The sequence below is a fragment of the Myotis yumanensis genome, unplaced genomic scaffold (assembly GCF_028538775.1).
Source record: "Myotis yumanensis isolate MYYU_CA2020_CCGP unplaced genomic scaffold, mMyoYum1.0.hap1 SCAF_5, whole genome shotgun sequence".
Taxonomy (NCBI): domain Eukaryota; kingdom Metazoa; phylum Chordata; class Mammalia; order Chiroptera; family Vespertilionidae; genus Myotis; species Myotis yumanensis.
In genome coordinates this window covers 88,334,207-88,353,356 of record NW_027223756.1, presented here as the reverse complement: position 1 = coordinate 88,353,356, position 19,150 = coordinate 88,334,207, and the positions used below count along the sequence as shown (strand labels likewise).

The window sequence follows — 19,150 nt, the reverse complement described above, 5'->3', positions numbered from 1 at the left end:
AGATGAGGTGATGGAGAACGACTAAGATGGTTGGGGTGGGTCTTGGGGGAAATTGCACTCAAACTAAGTCTTGGGAAGTGTAGGTGCTTACTTTACAGGGCTGCTTCTTCTTTCCTTTATACTACTGGTTCTCCAACTTGGCTGCACATTGGAATCACTGAGGGAGTTTTAAAAAATTAATGCCTGGCTCCCATCACTAGAGATCTGATTTAGTTGGGGCTGAGGCCATGCATAACATATATTTACCCTTGAAGCCATTACTCTAGGTTCATTCTGTCTATAGATTGGCCTATTCTTATTCACAATAACCAAATATGGAAGCACCCAGATGTGCACCAATGGGTAAGTGCATAAACAAAATGTGGTCTATCCATATAATGGGATATTATCCTATACAATAAAAAGCTAATATGCAAATAGACCAAATGGCAGACCATCTGAACAACCGGCCGCTATGACGTCAGCTGACCACCAGGGGTGTGTGCGGAACATGGCGGGTGTTGGCCGCGGCGGGATGGTGGAGCAGGTGAGCGAGGGTGTCAGACCAAGGCTCTGCGCCTTCAGTGGGTGGAAGTGAGGCCAGCGCCATCAGCACATGGGAGCAGTGGAGGGAGCAGGGCTGCAAGTAGACAGGGGGCTGGGGGCCGAGGTGGGAGGGGCCGGGCGGGGGTGCAGAGAATGGGCCGAGACCCGCCCCTGTGCTACCGCAGCCTCGCAGCCCACAGTTCCTTTCAAGGTGCACGAATTTGTGCACTGGGCCTCTAGTTCAAAATATAAAAAAGAATAAAGCTCTGATATATGCTATACTATTTTTTTTTAAATCCTCACCCAAAGATATTTTCCTACTAATTTTAGAGAGTGGAAGAGAAAGGGAAAGACAAAGAGAAACATCGATGTGAGAGAAACACATCGATTGGTTGCCTCCTGCATGAGCCCTGACCAGGGTCTGGGCCGAGAAGTAGCCTACAACCGAGGCATGTGCTCTTGACAGTAATCAAACCTGGGACTCTTTGGTCCGCAGGCTGAGGCCCTATCTACTGAGCCAAACTGGGTAGGGCCTATGCTACACTGTTGATGGATCTTGAAAGCATTATGCTCAGCTAAAGAAGCCAGACACAAAAGGCCACATAGCATGTGGTGTCATAGGATTTTTAGAAGCTTCAGGTGGCTGTGATGTTCACCAAAGCTTTCGAAGCACTGCCTTATACTATATTGCGTTTCAATCAGTAAAAGATTGATACCCAGGTATGGGTGACACTGTTCACAATTGCATTCAGCAATGACATCCCAAACCTGAGAGAAACTTATTTCTCAGGCAGATGTGGGTGAGGGTGCCCTGTTCCCAAGCTGCTCAGCCTCTCTGACTGTTCTGCAGAAAAGTGAGGGGGGATGCTTCATTGAACATGCACTTGCTTCCTGGGCACCACTTTTCTGTGAGTTTACAGGCATGGTTGGCATGTCCTGCTCTCACACACTGCCAGAGAATGGCATGTACCCAAGAGTTCATGCTCACCCCCTGGACACATGCATGAACTCATCTTTGCAGCAATTGATCCCTTTCCTTGCTCAATGCCTCTATTTTCATTTGTGTCACCAGCCCATGGTTCCCTTTGAACCTCACGTCCTGACCTCCGAGGCACCCTTTGCCTGTGGAGCTGCAGCAGTGAGAACTCATTGTGATGAAAGGAGGTGGTGTTGCTTAAAGATGTAGAAACTTCTTGTCATTCCAGGCTCCCTCGAAGGGTAAATAACCCAGGGCACCCGACAAGACAAGACTTAGTTGGTATCTCGTTCAACAGGATTTTATCAGCCACAGTCAGGGAAGACGCCCATGTTTACCAAGAGTTCCTTCCATTTCAGAACATCTTTACATTTTGCAAACCACTGAGCTTGCAATAGAACAGGGAGCACAGGCAAGCAGCGTTCGTTTCTCAGGCACCCACTCCGAGCATTTGAAGGATGGGAACTTTGGTCCTGATGACTGTGAGATTGCACGGAGAAAACAGGGTTAGAAAAGTTAAGTAAGTTGGCTCAAAAGTGGCAGCTCTCTGACTCCTGAGTCCTCTTATTTTCCTTCCTTTTGACCAAAGACTCAGATCAAAGAAAAATAAATTTTTTAAAAAAGGGCTTAGCTATTCTCTCAACTCCAGCCTGACAATGTCACATGAGCTCAGCAGAATAAGTGAGCCGCCCAAGTTGCTCAAGGTGACCTGAAGCAGGTTTGGAAACCGAAGAGTTCTCTCTCTGACCTTCTCTACAAGGCCTGGGCATAAATCTTTTATTGTAGAGTGTAAGGCAGTGGTCCGAAAGCTTTGCTTATATGACATCACAGTCATCTGAGGCTTTTAAAAATCCTGTGACAACACATAATATGTGGCTTTTTGTGTCTGGCTCCTTTAGCTGAGCATGCTTTCCAGAACCATCCATAGTGTAGCATATGTCAGAGCTTCAGTCTTGAATAATATCCCATTGTAGCCCTAACCGGTTTGGCTCAGTGGATAGAGCGTTGGCCTGTGGACTGAAGGGTCCCAGGTTTGATTCCGGTCAAGGGCATGTACCTTGGTTGCAGGCACATCCCCAGTAGGGGGTGTGTAGGAGGCAGCTGATTGATGTTTCTCTCTCATTGATGTTTCTAACACTCTATCCCTCTTCCTTCCTCTCTGTAAAAAATAAACAATGTGTATATTTTTTTAAAAATCCCATTGTATAGCTAGACCATGTTTTGTTTATGCACTCATCCATTGATAGGCATTTGTGTTGCTTCCACCTTTTGGTTATTGTGAATAAGAATAGACCGATCTATAGAGACAGAATGAAATCCAGAGTCGTGGTTGCAAGGACTGGTAGGAAAGAATGGACTGTTTAATGGGTATGGGGTTTCCATTTGGGCCAGAGAGAGTAGCCAAGCCCCCCATTTCTTTTCTTTTCTTTTCTTTTCTTTTCTTTTCTTTTCTTTTCTTTTCTTTTCTTTTCTTTTCTCCTTTCTTTCTTTCTTTCTTTCTTTCTTTCTTTCTTTCTTTCTTTCTTTCTTTCTTTCTTTCTTTCTTTCTTTCTTTCTTCCTTCCTTCCTTCCTTCCTTCCTTCCTTCCTTCCTTCCTTCCTTCCTTCCTTCCTTTCTTTCTTCTTTTCTTTCTTTCTTTCTTTCTTTCTTTCTTTCTTTCTTTCTTTCTTTCTTTCTTTCTTTCTTTCTTTCTTTCTTTCTTTCTTTCTTTCTTCCTTTCTCTTTCTTTCATTTTGGCATTTTCTGGCCTGGTCCACTCTGGGGCATCTATGTTTCAGTTGCTTCCATCTACCAATTTGCTGTAGATGTGAGTGTATTTGTATGTGATTGTGTGTATGTGTGTAAGTGGGTACAGGTGGAAGGGATGCAAATAAGTGGGCAACCTTCACTGTATGGCAAGCAGATAATTGAGCAGAAGGCATGACAGCATAATGGTCAAAGACATAGGCTTCAGAATCAGTATATTTGGGTTGTATGCTTTACCTCAGTAACTTGAATTATAAAACCTTAGTGGCTCAGTGTTCTTGTTCTGTAAAGAAGAGATAGAAATTCTCACCTTATTTGAGTGTTGTCAGGAGTTCAAAGTACTTAGAAAAGTGTCTGTTATTTAGAAAGAACTCTAAATCACTTCCTAAATGCCTCTTGGATTAATTCTTTTCTCTTCAACATCACTTCCTAGTTGAGATGGCCAACATCCATGACCTGGACAGCAGCTGCAGACTCTTCATTAATCTTCACCAGCTGGTTGGTGACCTGGACAAGGCCCTGCCACACTCAGGACACCTGCCTCTTCACTCCACACAGGAAGATTGGCTCTAGTCAGCCGGCTGATGTTTTGGAAACTGTGTGGTGAGTGCACTGCATGTCTTCTTCATGATGAGGGTGAAGGAAAGAGAGGATGGAGGTGGCCATGAACTGGTACTATCAATAGACTGAGCCAAGTCTCCTGGGAGGGACCTGGTTCAAAATGCTGAGGGATGCCATGATTTAATAGCAATGAATGATGGCTGTTGTGCTGTTAATGAGGCATGAGATGAAGATAAAAGACTAATGATCATGTATTAATGACATGAACTAGCAGAAATGGCAATTGTGCTTACTCTTCAAAAGAAGTCAAAAACATGTTTTCATGTTCAGAAATGGATGAGCAAAGAGATGGGAACAGATGAGTGAGATAGAATCCCAGCCAGTGTATGAAAAGGTGCCTGGGTGGAAAATTGCTACTGGAAAAATTGCTACTGGATTACAATAGAATTGCCTATGATTGTTCAAACCCTGAAACATCTCTGGCTCTAAATCTACCCTAGGAGGAAGTGAACTTTGAACTCTGCACCCTCCCTCCCCAAGGTTTCATCTCTTATGCCCACTTAAGATGTATTTTTGGAGAGGGGTGGACAAGGAAGACCCTCCAGAAGCAAAGCCAGAAGTCATGGAGGATAGTGGTCAAGGAAATTTCTCTAAAAGAGAAGAAATGAAGTAGAAAAGTAAAACTTTAAATCCACCCTTAGCTTATCCAAATTCTCATCATGCCTAAACATGCATATCACACATGACACTGAGAAAATCTCTTGCATCCTGAGAAAACTACACAAAAAAAGTGTATCTGGTCTTTTCTTAAACTGCTCAATAGTTTTGCTTAACACTAAACTCTAAATAGATTAAATATTGGGGCCTGTGATAGGCAGCTTCTAACATTGCTCTCTACGGTCCCATCTCCTGGTTTTCTCACTCCCATTGTGTGACCTGCTCACCTTGAATGTGGACTGGACCTAGTGATATACTTCTTTTTTTGTTTGATAAATATATTTACTAGATTTTATTTTTAACTTTATTTTTGTTATTGATGTTTATAGATGTCCCCATTTCTCTCCCTCCCCACCCTTTGCCCATCTCCACCTAGCCCTCACCCCCTTCCCTCTGGTCATCACCACACTGTTGTCTGTGTCTATGAGTTATGAATATATGTTCTTTGGCTGTTCCCTTCACCTTCTTTCATCCACTTACTAGATTTTAAATGGTGAGATCAAATCATGGGATTATCCTCTGCTTCTGAAAATAGAACTGCTAACTGAGTAAGTCCCTGGAGGCTGAAAGGCTAATACCTTGACAGGAATTAATTATTCTTTCATTCTTTTTTTTTTTTTTTTTTTGCTAATCCTCACCAGAGGATAATTGTTACCATTGATTTTTTTTAGAGAAAATGGAAGGGAGGGGGAGAGACAGAGAGAAAGAGAAACATTGATGCGAGAGGGACACACTGACTGGTTGCCTCCCACATGCACCCTGATCAGGGTGGGGGATCGAGCCTGCAACCAAGGTATGTGCCCTTGACTGAAATTGAACCCATGACCTTTCAGTCCACAGGCTCAAGCTCTAACCGTTGAATAAAACTGGCTAGGGCTCATTACTCTTTCCTTCTGAGAGCAGCTGCTCCATACAGAATCTGGCTTTCCCCACATAAGGACCACTCTTTCAATTAATGTGACTGCTTTGTCCAAGCTGAGCCTCTCCATCTTGTATGTATCCTCATTAAGCCTTCTGTTACTTGTTGTTTTTCTCACTCCACTGATGTATTGATGTCTGTTTCATTGCTTCTGGTTATATTTCACTGAGTCTTTCATTAGAAGTGTCCCTTCTATTTATCTGGTGAACGAAGTGACTCACCTCTAATGAATAGAATATGACAACAGTGACAGGAGGTATCTTCTGAGATTAGATTACAAAAAGCCAATGACTTTGGCTGTGTTCTCTCCCTGGTTTGTCTCACTTGCCTTTTTTTTTTTTTCTGGTGCAAAAGGAAAGAGGTTTATTCAGGTGACAACCTGGGAGAATAGTGGACTCTCGTCTCAAAGATCATCTCCTAACTTGCCTTGGTTTTCGCATGTTGAGGACATGAGCTGCATGTTGGGGAGGCCCATGTGAAAGGAATGGAGGGCAGTCTCTGGCCAATAGCTTGTGAGGAGCTGAATCCGGTCACACCCTTGTGAGTGAGGCTGGAAGAGCAACCTCCCCCAGTCAAGCTTTCCAGTGAGACCACAGCCCCACCTGCTATCTTGACTTCGGCTTCGTAAGAGGACTGAGAGATAATAAGTGTTGTTTCAAGCCACTGAGTTTTTGGATAATTTCTTCATAGCAATAGATAATACAGGCCCATATGTTGCTGACTTCTTAAAAGAAAACAATGTACTTGCTTTGCTGATATTTTGCAGTACTGGCACCTACACAGGACCACAGTGAGGAACTACTATTTTTCCTCCACCAATTAGAATGTTGAACATAATAACCAAACTTTTGTGGGTTTAGCTTTTAAATACATGTCAAATATTAATATTATTATTGTTATTATTATTATTATTTTTAAATTCTTTATTGTGGAAAGTATTATATATGTCTCCTTTTTCTCCCATTGACCCCCATTGACCTTTCCCTGCCCGCTCCTGCCCCCCAGCACGTGTCCCCACCCCGCTATTGTCTGTGTCCATTGGTCATGCTCATATGCATCAAATCTTATTTTTGAGAGCAAGTTCTCTGAAGGTGAGACTCTTGCAAGTTAACAAAACAAAATACGTTTTAAGCTTTCAAATTTATTCCTGTTTTTTTTTTTTTTTTTTTTAAACCATTACAAGAACTGAGCTACAATTGACATATAACATTGTGTCAGTTTCAGGGATACAGGAATACCTCATCTTATTTACTTATTTATTTAAATTTTTACTGAATTTACTGGGGCGACATTGGTTAATAAAATTATATAGGTTTTGAATATAAAAATGACTAGAAGGAACCAAGAAGGCAGGGTAAATAAACACCGGTACTTGCTGCCTCTCACAATCACATCAAAATTACAAGTAAAATACAGAACAGCCATCATTCAGAACCACCTGAAATCTAGCAGAATGGAAGTTCTACAACTAGAAACGTAAAGAAGAAAGCACAGAGAGACTGGTAGGAGGGGCAGAGGTGAAGAATGGCTAGCTCGACATCGCGTTGGTGTTTTTTTTAAAACCGGGAGAGATATTGTGACTGCAGATGCCTTTGTGAGGAGCAAGGAGTCCCAGACCCACACCAGATCCCATAACACAGGGTTTCAGTGCTGGGAAGAGAAGTCCCGGTAACTTCGGGCTGTAAAAACCAGCAGGGATTGTGGCTGAGTGACACGGAGGATACTGGAGACCCAGGGAGTTCCTCTTAAAGGGCTGGCAAATGAATTACTTGGACTTGATACTTCTGGGCTCCAATGCTGGGGCAGAGGCTTGAAAGGAACTTAGGACATTCAGAGAGGAACTGGATTGTCTGGCATGGGGGCAGAAACTCAGGGGCAGCTTTCTCCTAGATGGGGGTGCTTGCAGGAGTCATTGTTCCTGTGCTGAGACCTCCTCTGCCACAGAGTTGACTGGCAGCCATATCTGAGTTTCTATCGGCCTGGCTTACACTGTTTGCCTGGTGATTCCCTGAGACCCCACCCCATCCAATTTGCAGCTGCATCAAAGCTGTTTGCAGTGGCTTTTCCATATGAATGGCTTGTCCTGGTTCAGGCTTCAGATTTCCTAAAATCCCTTAAACAAGCAGCAGCTGACATCAGCATGCCCCATATGTATCAATAAGAGGCCCAAGACTTGGCACTAGCACCAGTCTACCTTGCTTCACAGCTGGGCCTCGTCTGAGGGCTTCCAAGCCCAATACAAGTAGCAGACATCTGAAGATCATTCTGTAGCTTCTGCTGGGTAGCCCCAGACAGTGGCTGACTTTGCACCTCCTGGGAGGCCTCAGAGCCAGTGCTCCCAGTGGATAGCTTCAGACCACAGCAGATTACGACTCTACATATCCACAAGTGACACACTCAAGGGGCAGACTCAGTGAGCACCAAAGCCCCACTGAAGCAAATCCTGATCTATAGGGGCATCTCCTGCACAGTAGCTCTCCCACTGTAGTCACAGCTGGTCCTCACAGCCAATTGACCTGGAGGCCAATTCCTCCCAGTGACTCCAATAGTAATCAAGGCTCACCTACAACAAGACTGTGCACACAGCCCACACAGGGGTGCACCTAGAGTGCCCAGCTCAGGTGACTGGGGTGTCTGAGCCACTGGACCCTACAAGACACCTACCACAGAAGGCCAATTCCAGGAGACATAGCAGCTCTACCTAATGTGTAGAAACAAACATAGGGAAGCAGCCAAAATGCAGAGACAAAGAAACATGTCTCAAACGAAAGAAATGGAAGCAGGCAAATTACTGGATACAGGGTTCAAAACAATGGTTATAATGTTGCTCAAGGATCTTAATGAGAGCTTCAGGGACTTAATGAGAGCTTCAAGGGAATTAATGAGAGCTTCAAGAGACTAGTAAGACTTTCAAGGATCCTAGTGAGAATTTCAAAGACATGAAAAAGGGCCAATCAGAAATTAAGCATACGCTAACTGAAATAAAGAAGAATTTAAAGGGATTCCATAGTAGATTAGAAGATTCTGAGAATCAAATCAATGATTTCAAATATGAGGAAGGAAAAACCACCCAATCAGAAGAGCAAAAAGAAAAAAGAATCCCCAAATATGAAGATAGTGTAAGGAGCCTCTGGGACAACTTCAAGTGTACCAACATTCACGCTACAGGGGATGCCAGATGGAGAAAGAGAGAGAGAGAGAGCAAGATATTGAAAACCTATTTGAGGAAATAGTGAGAGAATATTTCCTATACCTGTTGAAAGAAATAGATTTACAAGTCCAAGAAGCACAGAGAGTAGCCTTGGTGTATGACCTCTTTGGAGAAGTGTCTATTCAGATCCTCTGCTCATTTTTAAATTGGATCTCTTAAAAAATTATTTATTTATTTTTTTAGTGTTTTTTTTTTTTTTATATATAGAAATTTTGGATATTAACCCCTTGTCAGTTGTATCATTGGTGAATATGTTCTCTCATTCAGTGGGTTGTCTTTTCATTGTGTTCATGGTTTTCTTTACTGTGAAAAACCTTTTTTTAAAATTTTTAACATGGGACGTTTCACAAATTTGTGTGTCATCCTTGCACAGGGGCCATGCTAATCTTCTCTGTATTGTTCCAATTTTAGTATATGTGCTGCCGAAGCGAGCACTGAAAAACCATTTTAGTTTAATGTAGTCTCATTTGTTTGCTTTTTTTCCTTTGTTTCCCTTGCCTGTGGAGGTAGATCAGAAAAAATATTGCTACAATTAATATCAGAGAGTTTACAGCCTATTTATAAGGAGTTTTATGGTTTTGTGTCTTACATTTAAATCTTAAATCCATTTCAAGTTTATTCTTGTATATGGTGCAAGAAAGTAGTCTACTTTCATTTTTTTTTGCATGTATCTGTCCAGTTTTCCCTACACCATTTATTGAATAGATTTTCTTTAATCCACTGTATCTTTTTTGCATCTTCTGTCACATACTAATTGACCATATAGGCATGGGTTTATTTCTGGGCTCTCTCTTTTTTCCATTGATCTATATGTCTGTTTTTATGCCAATACTATGCTGTTTTGATTACTATGGCTGTGTAGTATAGTTTTATATTATGTAGAATGATACCTCCAACTTTGTTCTTCCTTCTCAATATTGCTTTGGCTATTCAGGGTCTTTTGTGGCTCCACATACATTTTTGGAATATTTGTTCCAGTTCTATGAAAAACGCCAATGGTACCTTGATAGGGATTGCGTTGAATTGATAGACTTCTTCCAGTAGTATGGACATTTTAATGATGTTAATTCTTTCCATTTATGAGCATGCTATATGCTTTCATTTATTTGTATTTTCTTTTCTTAAAATCTTTATTGTTGAGAGTATTAAAATGCCTCTCTTTTTACTCCCATTGCCCCCCTCCATCCAGTTCCCATCCTACCCCAGGCCTTCATCACCCTACTGTCTGTTTCCATAGGTAAATATGCATATAAGTTCTTTGGTTAATCTCTTTTTGCCTCTCCTCCCCCCTTCCCTCTGAGACTTATCAGCCTGTTCCATGTTTCTGTGCCTCTGGTTCTATTTTATTTTGCTCATTAGATTCCTTGTTCATTTATTTTGATTTTTAGATTCAATTGTTGATAGATATGTATTTATTGCCATTTTTTTGTTCATATACTTGACCTTTTTCTTCTTCTTCTTCTTCTTCTTCTTCTTCTTCTTCTTCTTCTTCTTCTTCTTCTTCTTCTCCCTCTTCTTCTTCTTCTTCCTAACTGCTTTTCTGTTACTCTTTTAAAAATTCTCTCTTAGTCTTTAACCTTTGACATTTTAATTATGTGTCTTGGAGTGGTCCTCTTTGGGTTCCTCTTTTTTGGGACTCTCTGAACTTCCTGAAGTTGTAAGTCTATTTCTTTCACCATGTATGTTAAGTTTTCTGTCATTAATTCTTCAAATACATTTTCAATATCTTGCTCTCTCTATTCTCCTTCTGGCACCCCCATAATGTGAATGTTGTTACACTTGAAGTTGTCCCAGAGGCTCCTTACACTATCTTCATATTTGGGATTCTTTTTTTTTTCTTTTTGCTCTTCTGGTTGGGTGTTTTTGCTTTCTCATATTCCAAATCATTTATTTGATTATCAAAATCCTCTACTCTCCTATGGGAGCCCTATAAATTCTTCTTTATTTCAGTCAGTTCATCCTTCATTTCTGACTGGTCCTTTTTCATGTCTTTGAAATTCTCACTAAGATCCTTGAAAGTCTCACTAAGTCCCTTGAAGCTCTCATTAAGATCCTTGAGCAACCTAATTAACCATTGTTTTGAACTCTATATCTAGTACAGTGTCTCCAACTGGTGATCTGATGACTACTGGTGGTCAGTGAGGTCCAAAAGGTTGGTGACTGCTGATCTGGTAGTTTGCTTGCTTCCATTTCATTTAGTTCTTTTTCTGGAGATTTTTTCCGTTCTTTCATTTCATGTTTCTTTGTCTCTGCATTTTGGCTGCTTCCCTATGTTTGTTTCTACACATTAGGTAGAGCTGCTATGTCTCCTGAAATTGGCCTTGTGTAGTAGGTATCTTGTAAGGCCCAGTGGCTCAGCCTCCCCAGTCACCTGTGCTTGGCACTCTAGGTGCACCCCTGTGTGGGCTGTGTGCACAGTCTTGTTGTAGGTGAGCCTTGATTGCTGTTGGCGTCACTGAGGGCTAATGACCTCCACGCCAATTGGCTGTGAGGACCAGCTGCGACTACAGTGGGAGAGCTACTGTGCAGGAGACACCCCTATAGATCAAGACTTGCTTCAGTGGGGCTTTGGTGCTCACTGTGTCTGCTCCTTGAGTGTGTCGCTTGTGGATATGTAGAGTTGTAATCTGCTGTGGCCTGAAGCTATCCACTGGGAGCACTGGCTCTGGGCCTCCCAGGAGGTGCAAAGTCAGCCACTGTTTGGGGCCACCCAGCAGGAACTACAGAGATATTTGCAGATGGTTGTTACTTGTGTTGGGTGTAGAAGTGCCCAGGCAAGGCCAAACTGTCTTGGGTTACTTATTGATAGATAAGTGCTGCTTATTTGAGAAATTTTAGGAGAGTATGAAGCCTGAACCGGGACAAGCCATTCATCCAGAAAAGCTGCTGCAAACAGCTTGGGTGAGGCTGCAAATGGAATGGGGCAGGGTCTCAGGGAATCACCAGGGTGGAGCTAACATTGTGAGCTAGACTGATGGAAACTCAGATATGGCTGTGTCAGCTCTGCAATAGGTGAGGTCTCAGTATGGGAACAATGACCCCTGCAAGCACCCCTGTCTGGGAGAAAGCCACCCTTTAGTTCTTGTTCCAATGGTAGACTATCCAGTTCCTCTCTGTATGCCCCTGGATCCCCTCAAGCTGCTGTCCCAGCTCTGGAGCTCAGAGGGAGTGAGTCCATGGAAGTTCGTGTCCTGGGTCTTTAAGAGGAACTGCTTGGGGCTCCAACTGCCTCTGTGTCACTCAGGCACTTTCCCAGCCCGAAGTTACGGGGACTTCTCTTTCCATCTCTGAAACCGTGGGCTGGAGGTCTGGTGTGGGGCTGGGGCCCCTTACTCCTCAAGGGAGTCCTCTGCAGCAGCGATATACCTCCCAATTGAAAAAAGCCACGCATGGGTGTCAGACCAGCCTGTTCCAGGCATCCACTCTCCTACCAGTCTTGGTGTGCTTTCTTCTTTACTTCTCTAGGTGTAGGACTTCCATCAGCCAGATTTCAGGCAGTTCTGAATGATGGTTGTTCTGTATTTTAGTTGTAATTTTGATGTGGTTGTGGGAGGATGAAAGTACCTCTGTTTATCTAGGCCACTATCTTGGGTCTCTGTGTATTTGTATCTTCTTCAGTATCATATAAATTTCTGAGTACAGGTCTTTTACCATCTTGGTTAAATTTATTCTTCATTTAAAAAAAAATACAATTGCACACGGGATTATTTTCTTAGTTTTATTGGTGCCATATTTCAGATGAGAGCATTTTTTTTAGCAATAAAGTATTTTTAATTAAGGTATGTACATAAGACATAATGCGAGTGCACACTTAGTAGACTACAGTATTGTGTAAATGTAACTTTCACATGGACTTAGAAACCAAAAAATTTATGTGATTGTGATATTCACTTTATTGCCATGGTTTGGAACCAAACTGACAATATCTCCAGGGTATGCTGGTAGAACCTAGTAATTTGATAAATTAATGTTGCAATAAAATTGCCATTGTAGCATTAGCTAACCCTTCTGTCATGTTACATGATGAATCATTTCTTTCAGTGGTGGGAACAATTAGGATCTAGTATCTTAGCAAGTTTAATGCGTATAATACAGTTTTGTTCTCTATAATTACTGTATGTGTGTTAGATTTTTAAGACTTATTTATCTACTAGTTGCAAGTAAGTACCTTCTAATAACATCCTGAGTTTTTCTTGAGCAAAAGAAGCTCACTCGCCTGGATGATTTGGCTCAGTGATTGAGCATCAACCTATGAACCAGGAGGTAATGGTTCAATTCTTGGTGAGGGCGTGTGGCCGGGTTGCTGCTTGCTCCCCAGTAGGGAGTATGCAGGAGACAGCCAATCAATGATTCTCTGTCATCATTGATCTTTCTATCTCTCTCTTCCTCTCCCGTCCTCTCTGAAATCAATAATATATATATATATATATATATATATGTATATTTTTTTTTTTTAAAGAGACGCACACTCTATTCCCAGAGAAGAAATTCTTTAATAGTCTGCCTGGAAAGATTTGCCATTTGCTAATGACCAGGGACTGCTCAGTGTTAACTCTTCTCATTTTATCATAGGGATTTTATTTATTTTTATTTTCTTGGTCAATCCTCTCCAGAGGGTATTTTTTCCATTGATTTCTAGAGAGTGGAAGAGAGGAGGAAGAGGAGGAGAAGGAGGAGGAGGAGGAGGAGGAGGAGGAGGAGGAGGAGGAGGAAGAGGAGGAGAGAATCATCAATGTGAGAGAGACACATCGATTGGTTGTCTTTTACACAGGCCCCAACCAGGGCCGGGGGTTGAGCCTGCAACTGAGGTATGTGCCCTTGATTGAAATCAAATCTGGGACCCTTCAGTCCTTAGCCAGTGGTTCTCAACCTGTGGGTCGCCACCCCTTTGGCGGTCGAACGACCCTTTCACAGGGGTCGCCTAAGACCATCCTGCATATCAGATATTTACATTACGCTTCATAACAGTAGCAACATTACAGTTATGAAGTAGCAACAAAAATAATTTTGTAGTTGGGTCACAACATTAGGAACTGTATTTAAAGGGCCAGAAGGTTGAGAACCACTGCCTTAGGCCAACACTCTATCCACTGAGTCAAACTAGCTAGAGCAATTTCATCATAGGGGTTTTAAATCATTACTCTCCTGTTTGATTCCCAATGCTTTGTTTGATGTGTATGGGGCAGATAACTTACTGCTTGGTTTACTGGCGAAAGACTGCCATTGGACTTGTGGGAGGGAACGTCTCATCACCCAGAGGTCCTAGAGTTTGAGGTAGAAGTATTTATGATGGGACTGTGTCTCACCCTAAATAGAAAAACTATTTGCTCTGAAGTAACCACTCCTATCATGTTGCTGTATTTAATTTTATGTCACCTGAATCTCCCCTCAATAAAGAACATTGAGCATGTGTTTTACCACTTATGGAGACGCCCTTCTATATCAGGCACTGAGGTAAATGACATACAGCATTGTCTCAAGGAATCCTGACAGCAACCTGGTGAGAGAGATACTTCTATTACCCACAGTTGTATCGGTGAGAAAACAGAGGCTCAAAGAGGTTAAGCAAGTTGCTTAAGGTAACACAGCTAGGAAGGGTCGAAGGGTCAAGCAAGCCCAGGTCTACTTCTTTCCCCGATGATGCTGTACTGCCTCCTCTGCCAGTCTCTTATTTTCCAGGAAAACTGGAAAGATAATAAGGAAGCCAGCTAAGTGACAGTGAAATAGATGATTACTAAGGAATCTTTGTATTTCTTTTTTTTTGAAATTTCAATTACAGTTTTAATATTGTTTTCTATTGGTTTAAGATATACAGCGTAGTGCTTAGTAAAGTGTTCCCCCTGATATTTCCAGTACCCAGCTGGCACCATACTTAGTTATCAGAATATTATTATTATTTTAAAATGTTTTTATTGATTTTAGAGAGAGGAAAGGAGAGGGAGAGAGAGAGAAACATCAATGATGAGAGAGAATCATTGATTTGTTGCTTCCTGCACGCCCCCTCCTGGGGATTAAGCCCACAACCCAGCTCATGCCCTGACCTGGTGGACGATCAACTACTGAGCCACACAGGCTGGGCTATTACAATATTAATGATTGTACTTTACATCCCTGGGACTATTTTGTAACTACCAGTTTGTAGTTCTTAATCCCTTTACCTTTTCCACCCAGACCCTAAACCCCGCCCCTCTGGCAACCACCAGTCTATTCTCTATGAGTGAGTTTCAATTTTGTTTCTTTGTATTTCTAAAATGGAAAATTAAATAAGGCAATGCACAAATGTATGGACCTTATTTGGAATTGTGCTTTGAAGAATATGTTTTTTTTTTTATTACCTAACTGAACTATGATATTTGATGTTATTAAAAAACTAGAGGCCCGGTGCATGAATTTGTGCACCTATGGGGTCCCTTGGCCTAGCCTGCGGGATCAGGCTGAAACTGGCTCTCTGAAATCTCTGAGGAGTCCCAGATTGCAAGAGGGCGCAGGCCAGGCCGAGGGACCCCACAAGTGCATGGTCAGGGCTGGGGAGGGATGCGGGAGGTTGGCTAGCCAAGGAGAGACCAAAGGAGGGCTCCAGGGTGTGTCCAGCCTATCTCACTCAGTCCCAATTGACTGGACCCCAGCAGCAAGCTAACCTACTGGTCGGAGCTCTGCCCCCTGGTGGTCAGTGCATGTCATAGTGACTGGTCGACTGGTTGACTGTCTGCCCCCTGGTGGTCAGTGCACATCATAGGGAGTGGTTGAGCAGCCTTAGCATATCATTAGCATATTAACGCTTTGATTGGTTGAACGGCCAACTGGACACTTAGCATATTAGACTTTTGTTATATAGGATTATTGTTTTTGTTGGTGTGAAAAAAATAAGGCAATGCACACAGAAACACTCTGCAAATTTAAAGTTAACTGTTTATTAATTCATGTAACAAATGTTTACCCAATGTTTGTTATATGCCTGCTCCTACAGCTTAGCATAGTGGCTGGATTCAGTGGATGTTACTGAATGACTAATTGAATGACTTTGTGAGCCCCTTCATACAAATATTTAAAAATTATTTTAAAACTGCATCAGTATAACTTATATGTGGTCCCTAGAGTAGTCAAATCATAGGGAAAGGAAGTAGAATGGTAGTTGCCAGGGGTTAGGCAGGAGGATGGGGAGCTAGTTTTTAATAGAACAGAGTTTCAGTTTTGCAAGATAAAGAGTTCTGGAGATGGATGGTGGTGATGGCTGCACAACAATATAAATGTACTTAATGCCACTGAACTGGACACTTAAAAATGATTAAGCCCTAGCTGGTGTGGCTCAGTTGGTTGAGCATCGCCCCATGCACCAAGAGGTCGCTGGTTAGATTCTGGGTCAGGGCACATGCCCAGGTTGCAGATTTAATCCCCAGTAGGGGGCGTGCAGAACACAATTAATCTATGTTTCTCTCCCTCTCCCTTCATCTCTCTAAAATCAATAAAAAAATATATTTTAAAAAATGCTTAAGATGGTAAATTTTATGTTATGTGTATTTTACCACAATTAAATATATTGATAAAAACCGCATTGGTATAAAGATAAATATAATTTTAATATTCAGATTATTATACAATTATTAATGTATATAATTATACAATTATATTGCATGACAAACTATGTATATTATATAAATAAGTTATAGTTCCATGTTATATATTCATGTTTCTTCTGACTTTAAAAGAAATTAAAATGCCTGGTCGGTGTGGCTCAGTGGTTGAGTATCGACCCATGAACCAAGAGATCACTAGTTGGATTCCCAGTCAGGGCACATACCCAGGTTGCGGGCTTAATCCCAGCAGGGGGCGTGCAGGAAGCAGCTGATGGATGACGTTTCTCTCTCATCACTGATGTTTCTATATCTCTCTCCCTCTCCCTTTCTCTCTCTAAAATCAATAAAAACATATTAAGAAAAGAGAACCTAAAAAAAAATATTAAAATGAAAGCATTTGTGCGAGCCCCTCCATTAGTGTCTACTGTGGCTGGTGCAGAAATTGGCCCTGGGAAGTTGGCAGCAGGGCGGAAATGCATTTCTTTTTTCTTTCATTTTATTGTTGACACAATTACAGATGTCCCCATATTCCTTCCAGGAAACGCATTTCAAACATTGGCATGCGTCAGACTTCCCTGGGGCGCTCATTAGAAGTGCACAGCCCCAGCTCTGCCCATTGGAATTCAGATTCTGTAGGCCTGGAAGGTGGCCCAGGAGGTGTTCTCAGGAGGAAGGTACCTGGACCATTCCTTGGGGGCAGTGGCATATCCCCAGGTGGGGGCACCCCACACTTTTTAAAGTCCTGACTTGACCCCTCATTTGATGGGTGGCTTCTGAAATCTTTCCATTGTGTGGAGCCCATTTCTTCATCTTACGTGTGGGGATGATGACACCCACCTTATGGTATCATTGAGAGGCTCCCAGGGTGCCCACAACTCAGCCTGGGGCAGCAGCTGAGACCTCAGCTCTGAGGCAATGAAGGGGGTTGTGCAAATGCTGTTGGGGAACACTGGGTGACTGAGGTGACACATGGGCCGGTTCAATCAGAGGTAAGACATTGTCCAGAGGGGAGCATTTGCATCCCCATGCGAGGTTCCTGGGAAGAATGGATGGACAAAGATTCAGGCAAAGTGACAACTCCCAGCCCCAGAAAGGACCTGCAAGAGGCTCAAAAGTCAGTAGGTGGAGGCGGCAGCTCTGTGTCCTGGAAGGATATATGGCCTGCACCAATGGGCTCCTTTCTCTCTGGCTTTGAACAGGAGGGAACACTGACCAATGGAGAGAGGGGATATTGCCAGGCTGCCTGCTTCTGACTACTTCGTCCCTTCGGACTTAACAATAATTAGTAGCTTGGAACTGTCCCTACATCCTCCCCACAATAATTAGTAGCTTGGAACTGTCCCTACATCCTGCCTATGCCTTCGCAAATATAGGCAATTCTCATTATTCACTGTTGTTATAGTCTATAAACTTGCCCAAATAAGCAACCATTGCTCCCAGCGGAAATACTGTAAGGGATAGATTCCTTTGTCATAACATTTTTGTCAACTGCTCAACATATAACTTTGTTTTTGTTTGTTTGTTTTTTTAAAGATATATATTTTCTTTTTTTAAAAAAAAATTGATTTCAGAGAGGAAGGGAGAGGGAGGGATAGAAACATCAGTGATGAGAGAGAATCATTGATCAGCTGCCTGCTGCACGCCCCCCCCACTGGGGACCGAGCCTGCAATCCAGGCATGTGCCCTTGACCGGAATGGAACCTGGGACCCTTCAGCCAACAGACCGACGCTCTATTCACTGAGCCAAACTGGCTAGGGCCATAACCTTGTTTTGTGTGTTTCTGTTTAAAGATGCCTTAGTTAATACACACTGTTCAAAAATATATTATTATTGTGAGTCACTAATATTAAACTTAAGGCCAACAGAATTGTAACTCATGGCCAAAGGAAGCTTGTCTAACACATCATTTTCTCTGTGAGGCACATCACAGCCTTTTTGCCTAAGGGATACCATAGAGCACTTCAGAAACATGCTAAGGAAACATTTAAACAGCAAAATTACCAACGAAAACAACAAAAATATGAAAAAACATGGCACTAGGTAGACCTCAAAAATGAGGCTTGGTTTTAAAAAAATTATAGTTGATATATATCTGCTTCCTGTTGGTAGGTATCCTGATTGGTACAGAGAGGAAGAACATTTAAAAAAAAAAATATATATATTTTATTGATTTCAGAGAGGAAAGGAGAGGGAGAGGTAGAAACATCAATGATGAGAGAGAATCACTGATTGGCTGCCTCCTGCATGCCCCCTACTGGGGATCAGCACGTAACGTGGGCATGTGCCCTTAACCAGAAGTGAACCTGGGACCTTTCATCAGTCTGCAGGCGGAAGCTCTATTCACTGAGCCAAACCAGCCAGGGCAGGAAGGACATTCTTGACCCTCAGGAGCCCCTGGCGACCCTCAGGCTGTGAAGTCCCTCTTGAGATAAGGAAAATGGCTGTGATGCCTAATGGTTCGGAGTCAGAGATGGTTCATTTGAACCCCTCAGCCCTACTCCTTCTCATCTCTGTGATCCTGGGTAGGAGGCTACTTATTTTCTGTGTATTTCCTGTCCAATGGGCAGAATTAACGCTACCTTCACGGTTGTTAAGGAGACCAGTGAAGATCCTGGTGATCCCATGGCCGATGCTTGCAGTGTGGAGCAAGGGAGAGTGCAGACCCAGCTCTGGTCCCACTTCCTGTCTGGCTCTGTGACCCTGGGCAAATGAGTTCACCTTCCTGGACTTCATTGCCGTCTCTGTAAAATGTTGGCAGGGCTATGTCGTGTCCATGTGACTGGTTGGCTCTGCCAAAAGGATAATATTTGTGAGAGCCATTCTCCGCATATACGTGGTCAGTTCCACGAGGGAGGGACCATGCCTCTGTTGGTCCCCAGTGTATCCTCCGCACTGAACACAGCCTCTAGAGCACAGTTGC

The 19,150-nt window shown here is 42.7% G+C and overlaps 1 non-coding gene across 1 annotated transcript; it reads right to left on the bottom strand.

Annotated features, from left to right (window-relative positions):
• Window positions 1-8,983: 8,983 nt before the first annotated feature.
• Window positions 8,984-9,090, bottom strand: LOC139011993 (U6 spliceosomal RNA). The gene has a single exon (XR_011471782.1). It is a non-coding gene; the product is annotated as a U6 spliceosomal RNA (small nuclear RNA).
• Between the last annotated feature and the right edge of the window lie 10,060 nt (window positions 9,091-19,150).